This window comes from Castor canadensis, chromosome 4 (genome assembly GCF_047511655.1).
Source record: "Castor canadensis chromosome 4, mCasCan1.hap1v2, whole genome shotgun sequence".
Taxonomy (NCBI): Eukaryota; Metazoa; Chordata; class Mammalia; order Rodentia; family Castoridae; genus Castor; species Castor canadensis.
The window spans coordinates 179,876,788-179,897,506 of NC_133389.1; positions in this window are offsets into that span (position 1 = coordinate 179,876,788).

Consider the following 20,719-nt stretch of genomic DNA (forward strand, 5'->3'; position numbering starts at 1 on the left):
GAAATGCCAGGCATGAGAAGGCTGCAGCCTGGCAGGCAGGCTAAGGCTGAGTCTCACCCAAGCACAAAATAGGTTGAGCAGTGGCAGCCAGACCCCTGTGGGACCTGTCACTGGAGGAGGCAGCCCCAAATCCAGTCTTAGGGATGGCAAGAGTAGTGACTGGGCAGGGCAGAGCCTGCATTTCCAGAGCATCCTAATGGCCACAGGTAAGATCCTGCTCTCTGACTGAGGCAGACACTGACTTTGTCACGACAGTGATAGAATTAAATGCATGGTCTGGAGCCATGCCCGAGTTCAGTCCCACTGCACCCCATGTTGGCTGCATATAAACTTCAGAAAGCTATTGCTATAGCTATCTGTGACTACAAAACAAAATACCTCCTTATTGAAAAATCCACGTAATACCAAAAAGCCATCAGAAATAACTAGAAATACCATTGAAGTCTTCCTCATGTGACTAAGATTGCTAAAACATTTTATCTTTGAATATTAACCTGTGACCACACGCACACTCAGAGCTGCTCATTACTGTGCTTTGTCAATGCATGCTTCCTCCATGCTCAGAAGGCCATCAGCAACAGCCACTGCCATGGGCTGGTGTTGCATCTGGCCCTCTGAGTGCCAGTTCACCTACAGGGCGAGCTCTCACAGGATGGACACTCAACTCACCAAGCTACACCAGAGTTGGAAAGCCACGATTCTCCAATGGCCAAGGTCAGCCAGTGCACCAGGCTGGAATGGCAGTACATTTTCTCCATTATAATCCACTGGCCACAGAAATCTGTTTTTAATTGTCTGAGGTACAATTAACTAACCCATCAGACTGCTCTGTTAGCTCTACTCAGGAGTGCAGTTAATGAGGGAAATACGTAACTATGCAAATGTATAAGGTAACTATGCAAGTCCATCCTGGGCATCTCTTCATTAGTCCTTGAGTTTTGAAAACTATGGCTGGGGAGAGCAGTGCTGCCCAAATGAAGACTCTTCAGCTGTGAGATTTGGGTGGCATGTCCCTGGGGAGGAGAGACATTTGAAGTTAAGCACTTTCCTATAATCCCCCAAATTACTGCTCTTTGCTGACTCCTTGCCACAGAAGCCAATCCTGAGCACCATGTGCTGAGTGCTGGTGGGGACAGGGAGCACAGAACAAAAAATCAGGTCAACACTGTATATGGGTGCAGGGACCAGAAGTGAAGGGGGGGGTCTTAGTCATTTTCTGCAGCAGCCCTCTCCATACTGACAGGTCCTGGGCAGCAGAGACCCCAGCTTCCCTGTCTTAGTCCCTGTGAGACAGTGTCATAGTCAAGGTGCACTATGGGGAATGTCAGAGGAGATCATGTGTTCAGTGTCGGGGGGGGGAGCAGGTGGAGCAACACAGGCCATCTCTGAACCCTGTTACTCAAGCACTTCCATCCCTGGTGACATCTTAAAAATCTCAAAAGGATTTCCCCTATTCCCAGGAAATCTACCTGCTCTAGGATTTAAATATTTTCCAATTAAGTTACAGCAAACTTAATTTTTTGCTCTAAATAAATGACAAAGGCTTCAGTGCTTTTTTTTTTTGTTCCTTCTTTCCTCCCTCCTTCCTTCCTTCTTTCATTCCTTCGTTCTTTCCTTCCTTCCTTTCTTTTTGCAGTACTGGGATTTGAACTTAGGACCTCACATTTTTAGGACCTCTGCCACTTGAGCCATGCCCCAGTTCTTTTTTCCTTTTTTGCTTTTAGTTTGTTTTTCAGATGGGGTGTCTCCAACTTTGCCCAGGGTGGTCTCAAATCTCGATCCTCCTATATCCTCCTCTGGAATTCCTGGAATTACAGGCATACATACCACACCTAGCCTGGTACTATTTCTTTCTTTGTTGTTTTTTGGCAGTACTGGGGCTTGAACTCGGGACCTCATACTTGCTAGGCAGGCACTCTAACACTTGAGCCACTCCACCAGCCTGGTACTATTTCTTGATGTTAAAGGCAGGTCTGGCAAGTGGAGTTTGTGGAAAGAAGCATAATGCTTGAGAATTTTAGAAGGAATAGAGGCAGAATAGTTTAAATCAAACCCTTCCCAAGAAGCAGGAGTTACATGGGTTCTTCACTCTTCCGGACTTCTCTGCAATATCTTTGCTGCTTTCGAATCCATGGTCACATCTGCCCCATGTCTCCTCCCCAGTGTTCTCTGCTCAGTGTGTCATCTCCCACCCCGTCCTTTCACGGTGGCACTCTTATTCCTTTGATGGAGCCCAGATGCTCAGCAGGCTCTGGGTCAGAGCTGGCAGAGTGTGGCCACCCGTTGTTCCCACAGACCGTGAGGCCAGGAGGCTGTCCCTGTAATCACAGTGTGCCTTCCTCTTCCCTTTCCAAAGATCCAGTGATCCACCCTGTGTTCTTCAAAGTCCCAGCCTAAGTGTAAGTAGTAGGTGTTCCTCTGTGGAAGTAAAAGGGTCTCCTGCTCTGTGGTCACCCTCCGCAGCAAGCTCGAGGGTGACTCCCTCTGCTTTGGAGCTGCAAGGGAGGGATTTGACCTGAGGTTCAGACCCCCCATTCCTGATGGCACCAACCTGAGCCCTCCAGCCCAGCATCCACATACCCTCCCAGCTCTGCTTCTTGTACCATGTGCCACAGCAAATCTGAAAAAAAACCCCAATGGCCCCTGTAGGGAAACGTTGGTGTTTGGAGAGCAAGGTCATAGCATAGCTGAGGACTGACTAAAATGGAGTCTTGGCCAAGTCATCTTGGGAGCCTGCTCACAAAAGTAGATGCCGGTCAAAGGGATCCAGGATGGCTGTGAGCACCTTGAAGACATTTTCCTTCTTGTGCTTTTTCTTATAGAAACAGGGACTTCCTGACTTCTTGAGTCATCCTTGAGCCAACATTTATCTCTTTCAATACTCTTGGCAGCTCCACCATTCTGTCATCACCCTCAGTTTACAGAAAAGGAAACGGGGCTCAGAAGTCTCTTAGGACATGGAGCTAATGAGAATCAGACCAGGACAGGAAGGCAGGGGCTGATCCAGAGCCTCTCCCAGCCTCTGTGTCACTACCTTCCTGGTGGGTTTTTTGGTACAGGGCCATTCAAGGGCTCCTGCTTTGCTGAAATTCCATCGTGGAGTCCTTATGGTTCTCTCAGGACATGGAAGCAATGACATCTTTGTTTTCTCTCAGACCCCAAGCAGCAATCAGACAAAGGCTGGTAGATCCTCTCAAGCTCTCCCTTGCATCTGGATAAACACCAGGGTGAATTCTAGAGTCTACCACCCATGTCACTTGGTGGTAGAGGAATTGCCCACCCACCAGATAGGTGAGGCATGTCTGCTGCCACAGAGCCAATCAGAGCTTCTGTGTCTACCAAACCAAATGAGTGAGTGATCACCAGCTGTTGCATGGCTTGGAGATGTCACCCTACCAATGGACAGGAAGTAAGGACAGGAAGTGAAATAAGAAGTCAGGGACCCAGGTTCTGAAGTCAGCAAGGCTGGGTTCCAAATCCATGTCTTCTTCTTCACAGCTAAATGGCTTTATGGACTTAGGGTGGGGAGGGGTGGTCATAAAGTAAAATTATTTGATTTGGAGAGCTTTAAATGAGATGATGTCAGCCCAGTGCTTAGCACATCAGCAAGAGCTCTTCATTGTTTCTGGATATAGAGTCCAGAGAAACTGCCTAAAAGAAACTGTAGCATGTAATTTCTTAGAATGAGCTCATAAATTATGTCTTCTTTATCAAAACTAGAAACATCCACAGCATGGTCTGACATGTCCAAAGGCTTTCAGCAGGTACGAGCACTGTCTGTGATCAGATTGTTGAGTGAAAAATGCCTGGGTTTACTTACATGTAAGGACGGTCACAGATGCTGCGAGCCAGGACCAGTGACTGGATTCTGGTGAGTCCTGGGATCTCTCTGACTTCATGTGTCCCTGTTCATGCTTATGTTTGTTGAATGCTCATTTAGAAACTGAGTTAATAGGGTGGTGTAAACTGGGTTAGAATGATGGCATATTTTGCACGTGGAACAATTCCAACCAGAAGGTGAATGTTTGGGGCTGTTTCTTTGTTCCAAAAACCACCCCGGTGACTGACTTGAAGGGCATGTTCACAATGGTAAAATTAAACAACACACGGAGACAACATTGAGCAGGGCCTCCTCTTCCTGCCATAGTGAATTGTTTTCTCATTCTGTTGTGAGCATTCATTATTTCCTTCTAAGATTTGAAATACACGCAGAACTCACAACTTAGCTTCCACCCACGGAAACGAAATGAAGTTGAGTGCACAGGTATTTATGAATAAATATTTTTCACATTGCACAGAGGGACAGATGCTTTTTAGCAGAGTGACAATAGCGTAGTAAGATAATCCCAGAGTTTTCTCGTAGTCACTGATCGGGGGCGGGGGGGGGGAATCCCCTGCTAGTGAAGGGGCTCATGCATCTGGCTCATCCTCTCCCTTCTTGAGCAAAGCATCTGGGTATGGTAGGGACAGGGGTAAGGTATGGGGGTGCCTGGACAGGACACCCAGGGACGCAGAAGCGGTCAAATGACTCATCCATCCCAGGGAGCTTTTTAATGTATTACTCACAGCCTGCCCCATTAGGAAGTGAGAAATAAGTGCGTGACCTGGTCCTGCCCATCTCTCTCTCTCTCTCTCTCTCTCTCTCTCTCTCCATCTCCTTCACTGTCTCTTGTTTCTCTCTGATCTTTCAGATCCTCAAACCAGCCCAGCTTCCTCAGCTTTAGGGAACTTTGCATCTCTTCTGGTCAAGCCTGGCTCTGCATTTCCCATCACAGTAGACTTTTGCCCAGAATGGGGACTTTGCAAGTTCCCAAATGTGCAAATGCCATTGTGTCCTTTGAACAGGCTCCACAGTGTGAGACACCATAAGGTCTGAGTGGGGATGGAGGTCAGTTCCACTCTCTCTCCAGCCCAGTGACTCAGCCCATGTGACTCCAGGTGGCCCTGGCTTCCCTCCTCCAGAAGCTTGTTCCTTCTCTTCATCTCAGCCCCTCCTGCACATCCTCTCCCAGAGAAGGGACTTTCTAGTGACCTTCCTGTTACCGTGTCTGGTTGTCTTATCCTGTCACTCAGTGTCTCTCACTGTCTGAAGCCATCTTCATGGGGCCAGTGACATAGCAGGGACAAGTGACCTGGCTCGGGAGCTGTCCTCTGAGTGTGAAGCCCTCACAATGCCTTTTGGACAAGCAATTTAACCACTCAGTTTCCTCACCTACAAGGTGGAAGTGATGATAGAAGCTCCTAATTTGGGGTCATGGTGAGGAGCAAATGGAAGGATCCTTGAAAACCACCAGTGAGGAAATGAACATTCTAGAAACAACAGTTAATGCTTCTCAGAGTGGGACTTCGAAAGCACCCTCTCCTCGTTGGGCAACCATTTCTCTTTCTTCTTGGTTTGGTTCTTCCTCTTCATGCACAAACATGGGATCTGAGTTAGAATGTAACTTGGTTCGAATCTAAGCTAAGTAATGGGTGACTTAATGCTGAACCTATTTCCACAGCTCTCCAGGGAATAGAAATCCTCTTGTAGCTGGAGAGGGGATGGAATGAAATAGCACACGTGATTCGAATACCATGACCAATTCAGTAAAGCCATGTTAGGAGTTCACTTGCTCAAGAGCAAGTCAAGCCCCACTTTTTAAGCACAATCAAGCAGGATATTAGGTTCCCATAAACTTTAAGACACTGAGAGTTTCCACTTAATATCTCCATAAAAGTCTGCTTGTGTTCTCAATGCCCTCTCTATCAGAAGTTCTGTGTTTAATATCATTTGGATATGCTTTTAAATTGCATAATTACTGCTGATGACACTGTGCATTTCATAAACACATTTGTCATTTCATGAACACATTTTTTTTCCATAATAATGGTCTTTTAGTAGAAGTGACTCTTGACAAGCTTGTGGAAACTTAAGTTTTTATGGAAAAAAGGCCTATGATTTCCAGACAAACCAACTTAAAATGAACATTCTTATGAAAGGAACGCTAGTTAAATTTATTCTCTGAACACCTGTCACTCTTTGATCATTTGGATGATGGGAGGTTACGTCTCACAAGAAAATGACCAGTGGTCCTATTCATGAGGCTGAGGTGACCTCCGGAAGGTGTTACTGAGATGGTGACACTGCTGTCACCTGTGGATGTCCTTCACCAGCACTTCTTGCAAGGCTCCTGTCTCAGTTCTGATGTGGGCTGGAAACTCCTGCATGGTCACACTGAACATTTGAACAGCAACAGACGGATGCAAGGAAAAATTGAGAGCGTGGCCCAAAATAGGGGAATCCCTACACAAAAGAAGGAAGTGCCAACACAATAAAGAAATGAATTGGCGCTTGGGGAGAGGAAACAAGAGCTGTGCTGTGTTGACAGAGAGCCTAGAAAAGAAACTGCCTGGGTTTACCCCAAGGCAGAAGTCCAGCAGCCCCAGCCCTGAGGGCAAGGAGATGCCTGGACCTGCAGACCTATGAAAGGCCAAGCAGGGCTGGGATGTAGCTCGGTGGTACAGCGCTTGCCTAGCACGCGTGAGGCCCTGGGTTCGATCCCAGCACCAAAAAAAAAAAGAAAAGACAAAAAAAAAAAAAAAAGGCCAAGCAAGTCTGGACTTAGTGCCTAGAGCGACCCTCATACCAATGTCGTGTTCATTCACAGAATATACGATTTTCATCATAGCAAACTTGGAGCCAGCCAGCCAGACTGCTACTTCGCACCTAGCTGAGTTGCCTGAGCAAAGTGCTTCTTGTCAAAGCTCTAGTTTCTTTTCTCGTTGGATGGGAACTAGAAGACCCACTTGACGCAATGCATAGAAGAGATAAGTCACCTTGAGTATAGACAGCTTAGTGCCTGATGGATGTCAGCTACTATGACTACCTGTCCATTCCATGCAGCAGTTTGCAGATGGGCTGGTGTGAGGGGGAGAATAAATAAGGCACAGAGCAAGGACCTTAGAGACTAGTAAAACCCCAGCCCCTTTCCCATGTCTGGTGATGGGTGTAGTGCCACTTATATAGAGACCCCAGAAGGGAAATGGCAGAGATACCTATACAGTAGGTGACTGAACTGGGAGACAATAGAAGGAACATGACGTCTAAACACTTAACTCGTGACAAAGATGGCCTTCTAGAGCAGAGGAAGAAAGGTAATCTTTACAATAAATTGTCACTTATTATTATTATCATATAACACAATGTGTTAAGCTGGGCATATTATAAAACAGAAATGGGATGTCTGAATCACTGGCCACTTTCAGGCACCCACTCACAAGCAACGCACGCACATGCCCAGCAAGAGACAGACACTAGTGGGTTAGATGTTAGTAGCAGCTGTGTTCATGATACCCACTCCTGAGAACAGCACGGGTGTCCACCCACCACGCAGTGGATGAGTGACTGACTATGGTGTCTGCACACAAAGGGCAGCAAACACGGTCTTCCCCACTGGGGTGTGTTCACTGCTACCCAGTGACAGGGTCTCCAGCTCCATTTTTCTTCAAGATGGTCTTAGTTATTCTTGGCCCCTCAATGTCCATGCAAATTTTAGAATCATCTTGTCAATTTCCAAAAGGTTAAGTGAAAGAAGCCCCTGCCCTCAAACCTATCGAGAATGTTCTTGTTTGTATAAAGTCACTAAACAGAAAGTGGGGAATTCCAATGTGCCCAGACCCAAGCTTAGAGAAAGCACTGTGACAAACGGTGAGGAAGCCATTGCTTTAAGGCTGCTAGGTCCCTTTGGGAAGAGGGACAAGGCAGCCACTGATGGACTGATGGTCTGGATCATGTTCCCAACACAGCGGTGGTTGACCGATGCCAAGCAGCTACATGCTTTTGTTTTGTGTATTCCCCTCCGAATGTGTTTTATTTAGCAGTGGTGTTTTTAAGTCTGTGGACATAAAATTAAAGCATTTTGTCTCACAAGAGGCAATATAAAGTGGCATGGTAAACTGTAAGGCAGAAGACATTTGTAAAGCATTGAACAGACAAATGATAATTGTGCACAATGAATATTAACTGTGTAGATCCATTAGTGACGTGTGTATTTCACATCCATGCATGCATGGAAATACATCATATGTGGATGTGGATGTATATGACTTTATGTGGATATATGGAGAGATAGAAGATAGATAGATAGATGACAGATGATAGACACAGATGTAAAAACAATATATATCCACATACATATATATACATACATACAAATAATATCCATCCATGTACATGTATGTCAGTTGGACACAATCAACTATAGTTATCACTGAAGGAGAAAGCACAGTCAGTAAATAAATATATAAAAATGTGCACACATTATAAAAGTCAGAAAAATACAAATTATAACCACAGTGATATGGCATTGTGTATTTCCTAAATTGGAGAAATTAAAAAATCTGATAGCAAAGAGAAGGTAAGCTGCTTGGAGACATGGCTGGTCCAGAGAGAGAAAGAGAGCAAAAGAGTCTGGAATATTTTGTCATGCCAAAGTGTAGAAGGTTGTTTTGCTGGGATCTAGCCTTCCCAATGTGAGAAGCACCCACCTGCCCAAGACACACCTTCTGCGTGCACTTTAATCAAAACAATACTGCATAGATTAACATTTTCCAGGTGTGGTGGTGCATGCCTGTAATTCCAGCACTCAGGAGACTGAGGCAGGAGGACTGTGAGTTCGAGGACAGCCTGGGCGACATTGTGAGATCCTTTTTTAAAAACAAACTCCTCAATAAATACCCTTCAATCCATGAATTCTTGAAGATGCCTCAAAAGGCTACCTGATGCCCTATAAAGAATGCAGTGACTATTACATAATAATTTTAAATAGATCTTGCGTGTGCAATTGATCAACTGGATGGGCTGCAAAAGCAGGGAGTGGAGGACGTAGCTGCAGGCCATGGGAATCCCTAGTTACCTGGTGTTGGTAGATAGTGGAAGGTCTGCCTCTGAGCTGGGCACTGAAGGGTGGGTCAAAGTCCTCCTGAGGGTTGGGATGGAAGCTTGAGAGGCCCCAGGCAGGAAGACCTGTGTGGCTTAGCGTAAATCCACTTCTTTTTGATGCAGGGGACATTTGGGGAAGCAGGCCTCCCTGCCCATGGCCTCAGGGGAGTGGTTGAGGGGTCACTTTACCAACACTGCCGTGATGGACATTCACAGCCCTGGTCCTGCACAACAGTGTCCTGCCCCACTGACCAAGAAAGCCGTGGCCCTGGCTTTTTATTTTGGTGAGACTGGGCTTTGAACTCAGAACTTTGTGCTTGCAAAGCAGGTGTTCTACCACTTGAGCCACACCTCCAGTCCATTTTGCTCTGGTTATTTTGGAACTATTCTCCTAAGCTGGCCTTAAACCATAATCCTCTGTGTCTCGGCCTCTGAAGTAGCTAGAATTACAGGTGGGAGCCACCAGCACCTGGCTCCCAGGGATCCTTCTACCTGCTTTTAGACTTCAGCAAGAAAGGGTGAGATGGCCCCAGACAGCTCAGAATTGGGGCTCCTGCTCAGCACCACAGCTCTGCCTTGGTGGGCAGGCACTTCCCCTGCCAGGCCTCTGTGTGGCCCATGGTGGAGGGCACAGAAGGGTGTGACGTGTGCGAGCCTCTCCTGGAACTCTGGGGGAGGCCTGGCTCTCTGGAACCAGCCCCTCCCTCCCTTTCAGCTTCTCATATCCATCATGCTTTCGAAGCTCAACTCCAGCGATGTCTCCTTCTGACCTGCAGGTTGGACAGGGGGGATGACCACATTCCTGGCGGGCTTCTCTCTGCATCGTTCACATTCTTCAAGGAAGGAGTCATCACATCACTGTGACGGTGCACAGAAAAACCTGGTCTTCAAAAACTTGACCTTCTGCCCTTTGTTATGAGGAAGAACTATGAACAGTGAACAAGTAGATTAAACAAATGTAAATACATTCTCTGATTTGTTCTAAGCATCCTTGTTACTTTCCAGTTAAGACGGGAAACCTTTTTCATGTTTGGTTCCATTCATATTTGTATGTTTTGTGTATGGCTCAGGCTAACCTGAAAAAGAGTTAAAAAAATCAGATTTAAGCCAATGAGAAATCCACTCATTAGGAATAGTGGTGAAAATTATTTTCCCAAAGTGTATTTAAACACAGTTGTCAACCACAGGAGCACAATGGATTCAACCACCCAGTACAATAAAAGTGAAGAGGTCACACTTTTCCTTCTTATTTAAATGATTTTGCTGCCAGGCTGAAAACCCACCTGTCCCCAAGCCCTTACTAGGATTATTGGCTTAGCAAGTCATTTCTTTCTAAGACTTTGTGTTGTATTTCAAATAGATTCACTACCCACTGCTCTTCCCTCAATCAGGCTTCAAATTGAAGTTCTGGGAGCAAACCGAAAATGCAAATAATTATGCTATAATTTGTCAGGGCAGCGAAATAACTATTTAACCATCACTCCTACTTTTCAGGGAAATCTGTGCTCCCTGGAGTCCCGAGGAAGTCCCCATTTGACAAGCTTCACTTTGTAGTGCCAAAGGATTTATCTCTTGGAATGCAATCATTAGAAATAGTGAACCACGTTGATGCAGACTCTCCTAAGATGTGACTGTAGTTCTGCTGTTCTTCAATGGGTGTGCAGGACGAAACCGAACTCCTTCCCTGTGTTCCAGCAAAGCCATGGACTGGCGAGGTGGGCTCTGGGACTTCTGTTTGCCCCTAAAAACTTGAACAGACTGGTCTCTAAGGGCCTTACAAATCTGAGAAGCTGAATGCCATGGGTTCTCCAAACAAACACCCTGGAAACTTCTGGAAAGGACAAATTTCTAGACCTAACACAATTTCTGACCTGGAGCCTGTGGGTGTTCGTAGGAAGTTCCCAGTCGCTGCTGGCATACAGTTCTTCAGTAGATAGAGCTTTGGGACACAGATTATTGTGCAGTGGCCCTCCTGATCACAGAATTCTGGACTGATTTGGGTTCCAGGTAGGTGACTGAGCATAAACAAAGCCCAGAAGAAATCTTTGCTGGACGCAGACAATATGCCGCTTCCCATCCCTCAGATGAAAGGAGGAGTCCAGAGCCCTCTGCAGATCTGTTTTCATTGTGATGATCCCCACACGAAACTTGTAAGAGATTTTTCCATTGTGGCCACACCGCTCCGGGGGAAGGAAGATGGGCAAAGGCAATGCCTAGTGTTTGCACAAGAAGTAATGGCAGAGGAAACAGTACCGTATAAAAATCAGAAGAGCTCTAAAAGCTCCTGATCTTTACCATGGGGGAGGGAGGCTGGTAAGGACAGCCGTAGAAGGAGACAGTTTCAAGACAGTGTGAAGGGAGGGGACCTTATACTGGAAGGGTGGTGCAACCCAAGCTTTAGATACTGGCCAGGGTAGTTGCTGGGTGTGAACACCATCTAAATTGCTGGCTTCCTGTCATATGGTTAGATCTGTGCCAAGTCAAAGGATGGCCTCCCACGTGGTCTGTCTGGCATCCTGTGCAGATAGCAACAGTTTGGAGTGAGAAACATGGGATGGGGCCATAGCAAGTAACACTGAACCTGGAGAGGTGGCTGAATTTGTCCGTGGGCTGCCAGGGACACACCCAAAGTCACAGGTCAAAAAGTGCAGGGTTAAAAGTCAACAGAGAATGACGTCGCTTAGCCCTTTGGCAGGGTCTTCTGTCTCAGAGAGGTAGTGCCAGCAAAAGAGACAGATGGGAAGTGGCCAGTGTCTCTATGGATTAATTAGCACTGTACCCTGGACGCCAGTCAAATGGAAGACTGCTGAAATGTCGCAAAGATATTGTGCACCTAACGTGGTAAGTGATTTCACAGTGTGCCAAGCATGCTGACATGGGTATGAACCACGGATGTGTTTTCTCCCTGCCCGCTATGCCTGGAATGATTTAATTTGAGGATCAGAATAAAATTAAAGAGCAGAAACACAAGTTAAAGAATCACAAAGCTCTGGAGTTTACCAGAATGATAAACTCAAAGTTGCAGTATAATTTCATTTTGCCACAAATTAGAAAATTGTTCATGCAGCCAAGTTGTCTTCTGTTGGTAAAATGGTCTCAGGTGTGGAAGGACACAAACAACAAATCTACAGAGAAACTTCCTGATTAAATTATTACAGATTGACCCAAAAATAAGGAGAGACTGGCAAAAAACACAGTTAAAAAAGATGAACAAGGAGAGTTAATACCAGATTAGCAGATATAATTGTACTTTGGTGACAAAATATAGCAGACTAGGCAAAGCCTTTGACATATATTGCATTATTAATATTAATATTTTTGGTGGGACTGAGGTTTGAATTTAGGGCTTTGTGGTTACAAAGTAGGTATACTACTGCTTGAGCCACAGTTCTGGTTCATTTTGCTCTCGTTATCTTGGAGGTGGGGTCTCGCAAACTATTTGTCTGCATTGGCCTTGAGCCGCAGTCCTCTTGATCTCAGCCTCCCAAGTAGGTGGGATTACAGGCGTGAGCCACCAGCAAGATTGTATTATTATTTTAAAAACAAAACAAAGAAACAAAAACTCTCAAATTCAAAACAAGCAAAAAAGATAAAGAGAATTTTAAAAAGCAGGCTAGAATCCCAGATCCAATTAATGGAGTAAGGGTGTCACTTAATTTCTTAGAATGACTTTTTTTGTTCCCTTCTGATAGAATGTAACAGGTGTGTAGATTTGCAAGCTAATGGAAGCATACAATAGCACCAAAACCACGGAGTGTGCACAAACGGTGGAGACAGGGTCTTAAAGACAGATCAAATGATGGCGTCCGTCAACTGCACAGCACAGCCCTGACGTTTTACAAATTACAAGTGCTGGAGTAAACTCCGTGCAGCACCAGCATAGATCTCTGCTCACCCCATGATAAGATCTCCACCTGGCACTGGAGCTGCAGCGAGCACACCACTGGTGCTACCCACAACCCTCATCTGCTCTATCTTCTTGGTGCCCACAAGAAGCAGCAGAAACCACCTTCCCTTCGGCTCACCCATGGGTGCGAGTCTGAGGAGGAAGAAGACACGGGCTGATGAAGGCAGCACATGAAACGAACACTTCTGTACACAGTGAAACAACACAGTTACCAAGTCCTTCCTCATGTCACCACTACTTTTGGGCTTCATTTTAAGTTCTAGAAAAGGCCACTGCTCCATATCAACCAGCATCGTTTGCCACAAGACAGCTAAACATAAGCAACCAGCTAATAATAAAACCATCAAGGAGGGAGGACTGCAAAGAGAGCTGTCATGGGGTACCCTAGAGGGTGTAACCCTAGCTGGGCAGAGAGGTGGCACCTAGCAGACGACATTTAGCATAATTCTCAAGGACCAGTACCAGCCAGATAAAGATGCAGGCTGAGAGAAGAGCTAATGCAAATTCCCAGGAGACTGGTGGTGTGGCTCAAGCAGTAGAATATCTGCTTTGCAATCCTCTGAAGCCCTGAGTTCAAATCCCAGTCCTACCAAAACAAACAAAACAATGCAGTTCTCAGGAAAGAAGAGCATGGGAGGCCAGAGAAAGGAGAGTGTGGAGCAAGAAAATGAGTTCCTTACAAATTGCTACCCTGTGAGACCGCATCTCAATGGACAGGAGAGGCAGGAATAGAAGGAAGGAGGCCAGGTAGGAAGCCACACCAGTGGGCCAGGTGTGAAAACAGATTGTGCCTTCAATGGGATGGTATTCATGGAGATAGAGGTGGGTGAGCTTGGGGAAATTTTGAGGCCAAGATAAGAAAACTTGCTGATGAACTAGATGTGGGGCGTGAGAGAGGTGATCAATGTAGAGGAAGGAGCAGCCTCGTGGGTGGGCATTGGAGCTGTTTGGGGCATATTGGGCTTTAGATTGCTATGGTATCCACAGGAGACGTCAATCATGCAGTCAGACATGGTCCAGAGCTGTGGGAAGGTGTCAGAGCCAAAGATAAGAAAAAAATGTAGACAGCAGCACTTGCTGGTGGGTGCTTTTTACAGTCCTGGCACAGGACAAGGTTACCTAAGATAAGGGTGTTGATAGAAGAGGTGACAGGGGACAGAACTCCAGGTCAAAGGAACACTCAGAGGATGCAGGGAGGAGGCAGAGGCCGTGTGGAAACTAGAAAGGAACAGCCAGCGATCAGAGAGACAGAGAGAGAGAGGGGCAGAGAAAGAGAGAGAGAGAGAAGCAGAGAGAGAGAAGGAGAGACAGAGAGAGAGAGAGAGAGAGAGAGAGAAAGAGAGAGGGAGAGAGGGGAGCATGGTAAGAAAGAGCCACGACGGGGAAGCATCTCTAGGACGGGAGTCTGACCATCCTGGGACCAAGAAGCCCAAGTGACACTGCAGGTAAAGCGGATAGCATCGCCACTCGTTTGAAGGACAGAGACTTGCAAAGTGTGTGCCTTGTCATTTAATCACAGCATGAGCTTGATACTCACTTAGCTTTCGGAGGACCATATATCGACTTCTTTATTAATTTTATCTGTGAAGTGCAGCCTTAGAAAAACAAATTAGAAGAAAAATACTCATTTTAAAAAAGTTTGAGAGCCAGGTGTGGTAATGCACCCCTGTAATCCCAACACTCAGGAGGCTGTGACAGGAGAATGGTGAGTTTGAGACCAGCCTGGCTTACGTGGTGAGACCCTATGTCAACAAAAATTAATGAATCTTTTTCCTTACAGTTAGCATACAAGCATGCACACACACACACACACACACACACACGGACATACACACGCACACAGAGATGATTGAATTGATGCTTTAACTATTCACATGTTCATGAAGCATGTCGTGTCATGCACATTTGGGAGGCTGTTATAAGGACTGAGCAGATGTGTGCCCCGAGGACACTTGTGGACCTCCTCCCTCACCTGCACCACAGCAGCAAGAGGTACTGGAACTGCTCTTGGGTGGCCTACAGGACTGACCCCCAAATCTCCACCCTGCCGTGCACTCTGTGCTGTGGGTCCAGCCAAGTGTGAAGGGTGTGTGAATGTGTGAGTGTGTGTGAGTGTGGGGAGGGGAGGTCCACCCTGCCTGTGGAGCTGACAGTTTTGCCCAAAGTATTTTGCTTACAAATCTGACCTGCCTTAGGGTCTTGACAGCTTCTGAGCTGAGTGGGGAATTCCCCTGGCTTCCACACGGAGCACACCTTCATTCCTGATGGTCACGCCAAGTGGACAATGAGGCCAGCTCTACTGCATCCCCATAGGCTGACAGCCTTTCTCTCCATCTGCTCTGTCCACTTCTCATCCGCCATGGTCCAGCCGCCCGCCCCACGGCAGTAGTACAAAAATGAATCCCACTGATGGAATATCTGGGTTCATTTACACATGGGATGGCCCACAATGACAAGCCAGTCTTCTCAGAGTGCCACAGCAGAACGAGAGAGAGAAACAGCAGGATTGGGGTGAAGACAATTATGAGCCAACTGGGGCGTTGTTCTTCCATGGAAAAGGCTCGTGTCTTCCCAAGCATTGGGAAATACAGTTTGATGGTACAGCCTTTCACAAAGTAATTGTGCTCCTGGCCGAATGAAATTGCTCAGAGTGACTTTGCTATAGCCTGGCTATGTGGCCTCCGGAAGTGAGGGGCAAAATTGTGAAGCCAGGCCCATTGCTGGAAGCCAAGGAATGACATTTCATTATGCGTGAAAGACATGCTTCCAGAATCTCATCACACAGTGCAAACAGTGACCGTAATGAAGTCGATATAAACAGAAAAGCTCCACATACAAGAGAACCCCTCAAAACGTCACTCGTAGTGGCAGAAAATAGAGAAAACAATAAAAAGAAGGAGATGGGCAAGTTGTGGCATGGCTCCGTATTGGAATATTATGCACTGATGATTTGAAGACTGTTTTGAGTTATGGGAAAATACTTACAGAATGCTCCCCCTCCCTTCTCTGTCCTCCTCTTTCTCACTCTGTGAATATATAAAGAGTAAGAAAACAATCAAGTACAAGATATCTGGAAATAGGCCAGGTGCAGTAGCTCACACCCATTGTCCTAGATATTTGAGAGGCCAAAATTGGGAGGATCATAGTTTGAGGCCAGTGGGGCCTCACCTCAACCAATGGATGGTGCCATGGGGCATGCCTGAGATCCCAGCTAAGCAGGGATGCCCCAAGGGGTAGCGCTTCTACCTTACAAGCGTGAGGCCTTGCGTACAACTCCATTACCAGAAAATCTACCAATGGTTTAACAAGTGTTATTTCAAAAGGGAAGGAATGTGGTGGTGCTTTTCTTTATTCTTTTCTGGCTTTTCTCAGTTTCAATAGTAATTGCACAGTTTATAAAGTGAATCAGACCATGTCACTCCAGGATGGTTTCTCCTGGACAGGGGGAAATGCATTCCCAGCTGGGAAAGAAATGCTGGCCTGCCTGCTGCTTCCCTCCTCATCTCTGTGCCCTCTGCACCTCCCACCAGCCACACCAGCCTCCTTCCTGCTTCTCCCGTGAGGCCAGCTTGGGACCAACAAGGCCACAAACACACACACATGGACACAGACACAGACACACAGAGATACATACACACACAAACACACACACGGACACGGACACAGACACAGACAGACACACATAGATACACACACACACACACAGATACACAGAGATGCATACACACACAAACACACACACAGACACAAACATAGACACACACACACATAGATACATACAGACACACACACGAGATACATACACACACAAACAGACACACAAAGACACACACACACAGAGACATACACACACAGACTCACAGATACACAGACAGACACACTCGGACACACACAGAGAGACACACAGACAGACATACAAAACACACAGTTACATACACAGACATACACACAGATACATATAGAGACATATACACAGATACACACATAGACACACAGACAGACAGACAGACACACACACACACGGTGTGTCCTCTGCCCAGACCAGTCCAATGGCCCTGGGCACAGCCTTGCCCTTCTCTCCGTGTCTTTGGTGGGCTGATCGTTCTTGGCCCCCTATCCAGAAGAACCCCCATTGACCCCCGAGACCTCCTTGCTGGACCCCCAGCCTGCCCATCCCCTGCTGACTGAGGCCTGGGCCGTGGCCTCGGCCCCGCTTTCCCCCTTTAGTCAGAGTGGCTTCCTGTGTGATGGACACTGAGCTCCTGGACACCTGATGAACAAATTGAATGCGCAAAAGATAAAGTGGAAATATTTCGAAATGGACTTTTATTTTAGGACAGTTTTAGGTGTACAGAAAATCACGAAGACAGTACGGAGCGCTCTCACAGAGCCACGCCAGCCTCCCTGTCACTAACGCCTCACCCTGGCGATCCGCTGGCCTCACCGAGTGAGTCATTGTTGACTTGTCCTCATCAAAGGATCCACACCACACTCAGAGCTCCTCAGGGGCTACCCAGCGTCCTACGTCTGCTCCAGGACCACATCCAGGGTCTCGCATGACACACAGTTGTCCTCCATCCTTAGGCTCCTCTTTTTTGTGACAGTTTCTCTGGCTTTCCTGGGTTTTGGTGTCCTTGACAGTTTGAGGATCCCTGGCCAGGAGTTTTACAGAATGTCCCTCAACATGGATTCTCTGGTGTTTTCCTTGTGACCAGACTGAGCTTCAGTATAATTCTAAATAGGAAGTGTCCTTGGATGGGCAGTAGCCAGGTTCTTCAGAGAAACACAGCCCATGAGACCTCTCTCTGTCTCTGTCTTTATCTATCTATGCATCTGTCCCTAGTTCGTGTGAATCTATCAATCCACGTTTAAGGGGAATGGGCTCACACAATTGTGCGGCCTGGCACCTAGGGCAGGCTGCCAGGCTTGAGACCCAGGGAAGAGCAGATACCAGAGCTCAGGTCTAAAGGCCCCTGGGAGCAGAATTATCTGAAGATCTTCAACTGATTTGACAAGGCCTGCCACAATATGAAGGGTCACCTGTTTTACTGAAAGTCAGCCCACTTAAATATTAATCACGTCTTCAAAAATCCCTTACAGCAATATTTAGATGGTGTTTGGCTACTTGATCTAGCCAAGTTGATACATAAATAAAGAAGCCAAGACAGAAAGGATCACTCAGCTCAGGTCCAGAGGATGCTTGGCTTCAAACCAGAGAGAAAAAGAGAGGGCAGGAGTCATGGGTGAGAAGGAAGGTCCAGCAACAGTAGCATCACCCATGAGGGGAACAAAAAGCTGCTACCTCGTTGTTAAGATCAGGACCCAAGGGAAGACAGCTTTTCTGAGCAAACCAAACACAAGCTGTCCTCTGAGCACAGTCAGAGTCTGCATGATGGAGACAAACTCCAGAGGATGGAGGCCCCTTCCCTGAAGGGCGCACCTGCAAAGGAAGGGCTCCCTGTCTCATTTGAGATGCCCAGGACCAGCCCGCCAGGATGACGTGTTTCATGGGGAGGGATTCTCCCTTGCCTTCCAGCCTCCCTCTCAGCTCTGGGGATTTAAAAGTAGAGTAACGACCCCGCCCTGCATTTATGCTAGGTGTTAGAGTTTTTTGGTGGCTTTCACATGTACCATGTCCCTCTAGGTTGTGCAGGATCACTCTCAGGCGGTCCCAAAAAGAAAGGCTTAGCAGCTAAACAAATATTACACCAGAGGGATGAGTTTGCTTACAAATAAGAGCAATTCCAGCTCTGAATGAATTCCCACTCATCATATGAAGCCCTGAGGCCGAGTGGTCATGGAAGGACAGGCAGGGAGTGTGAGGAACCTGGATAGACACGTCCTGGGGAGAGGAGACACGGACTTGCAGGGGCGTTTTGTGAAAAGGGGGCACACCTGACGTCAGGGCTCTCGGGAACACTGAAGCAACAGGGTGGGTGGTCACGAGGTAGATGAGAGGGAACGTCTTAGGGGAAGTGGCTCGTGTGATTATAGACACTAAGAGCCAGAGTCCAAAGACCTGAGAACCCAGAGGTGGCAGGGAAAGTCCTGGAGCCCAAAATGAAGGAGCCTGGGGTTCCGATGTCCAAGGGCAGGAGGAGGAGAGTGTCCCAGTTTCAGGGGACAGACAGACACAGTCACCATTTCTCTGTTTTTCCATTGGTCGATGCCTGCCCACTTGGAGGGCGGGTCTTCTCCATCTAGTCCACTCAGACTTACACACCCATGTCCTCTGAAATCCCCTTCACAGACACTCCCAAAGTATTGCTTAATAGGTTTCTAGGTATCCCCTAATCCCGTCAAGTCGACACCCACAATTACCCATCACACTCACAGAGCCAATTTTAAGCCTGTGTGTTGCTCAGAATGCATGTGGTCTGTCTAATTGCCCCTGGATGTGGGGGGGCGGTTTGCCCCTGGTTTTCTTATTTCCTTCTTACCGATGTCCTGCATACATCTTTAAGATACACAAGTGAATGCCATGAACAGTGATGACCCACACCTTGCTGTCTTTCCTTGGAATGGAGCAGAGCCCACGCCACGTACAAGCACACAAGCTCGCCAGCAGCCCGAGCGAGCCAGCCAGCCACTTCCCCGAGCCTCGGCTGGGCATGCTTCTCAGACAAGCATTGCTTATAAAGTGTCAGGAAGGACAGAGTGTTGCCATCCATGCCTGTGACACTCAGGTGTGCGTCCCCAAGCTTCAGCAGAGCATGGCTTTCATTTGAGCTTGACGTCTTCCTGTGAAGGGCACACCTTCGGGGATGTTGACATTGATGTTGGTAGACTCTGGCTGTGAGTTGTTTCTGTTTGAGAACTTACTTAAGCCTTTTAGATTTCAACTGAGCAATTCTAAAACATGTAACTCCAAACACGTCACTAATTCGGAATTTACCATGGCTCAGAAAAGTATTTCCAGGACTTGTAATTGTTTCTGCTCATTGAAAGAGTTTTCTTTTTTTGTTACTGTTTTGTGCTGGGGATTGAACTAGAGCTGCACCCCTAGTCCTCATTTTAAAAGTTCAATGCATATTTGAGCACTTATTTACTCGTTTGAAATTCGGAAGTTCCAAAAAGTGGAACTTCTTGTCAAAAGTGACAAGAATTTTAGAAACCACACAACAAGCTGACAAGTCATCAGGAAGGGGAGCAAAGAGACTGTGAGATAAAAGGGAAGTTTCCCGTCCATGAGGCAGGCAGAGAGCACCAGCGAGAGGACAGAGCTATCAGAATGGGGAAGGTTGTGACCACAGGCTCAAGCGGAGGACAGAAAGGTGCTGCGTGCCACCAGAGGGATCCAGGCTCACAGCTGAAGTCTTATCTTGCAGAGCACGGTGTTGGGACAACTCAACGTGTCAAATGACAAGTACATTGCTGTGCTTGGAGGAGCAATGCCCCGGAAGAGATGTCCACGTCCTAATTCCAGGAACCCATGGTTGCTCTGCTGCATGGTAAAGAGGAACTAAGGTCGCAGGTGGAATTGAGGAAGTGAAAGCCACGAGAGGTGGGAAGGTATTGTCCTGCTTTGGGGGCTTTAAAATGCGAAAGGCCCAGGTCAGATTCTCCCCTAGAACCTCCAGAAGGAACACAGCCACGCTGCCGCCTTGACTGCAGCACAGTGACACCCCCCTCAGATTCCCTACAGGCGGAACTGTGTGAGAGTAAGTGTCATTTTAAGCCACCACATTTGTGTCAATACAGCAGCAGTAGAAAGCTAACACAGTCACATGCCGTTTAACGACCAGAGAAAAGCATGGTTAGGTGACTTCTGCGTTGAGTGAGCACCAGGGGGCCCATTTAATAAACCACGGTGGTGGGGACTTCACTAGCTGGCATCATCTCAGGGGGCCACTGGAGTGTCTGTGCTCTGGTGTTCAGCAAAATGACTGCAT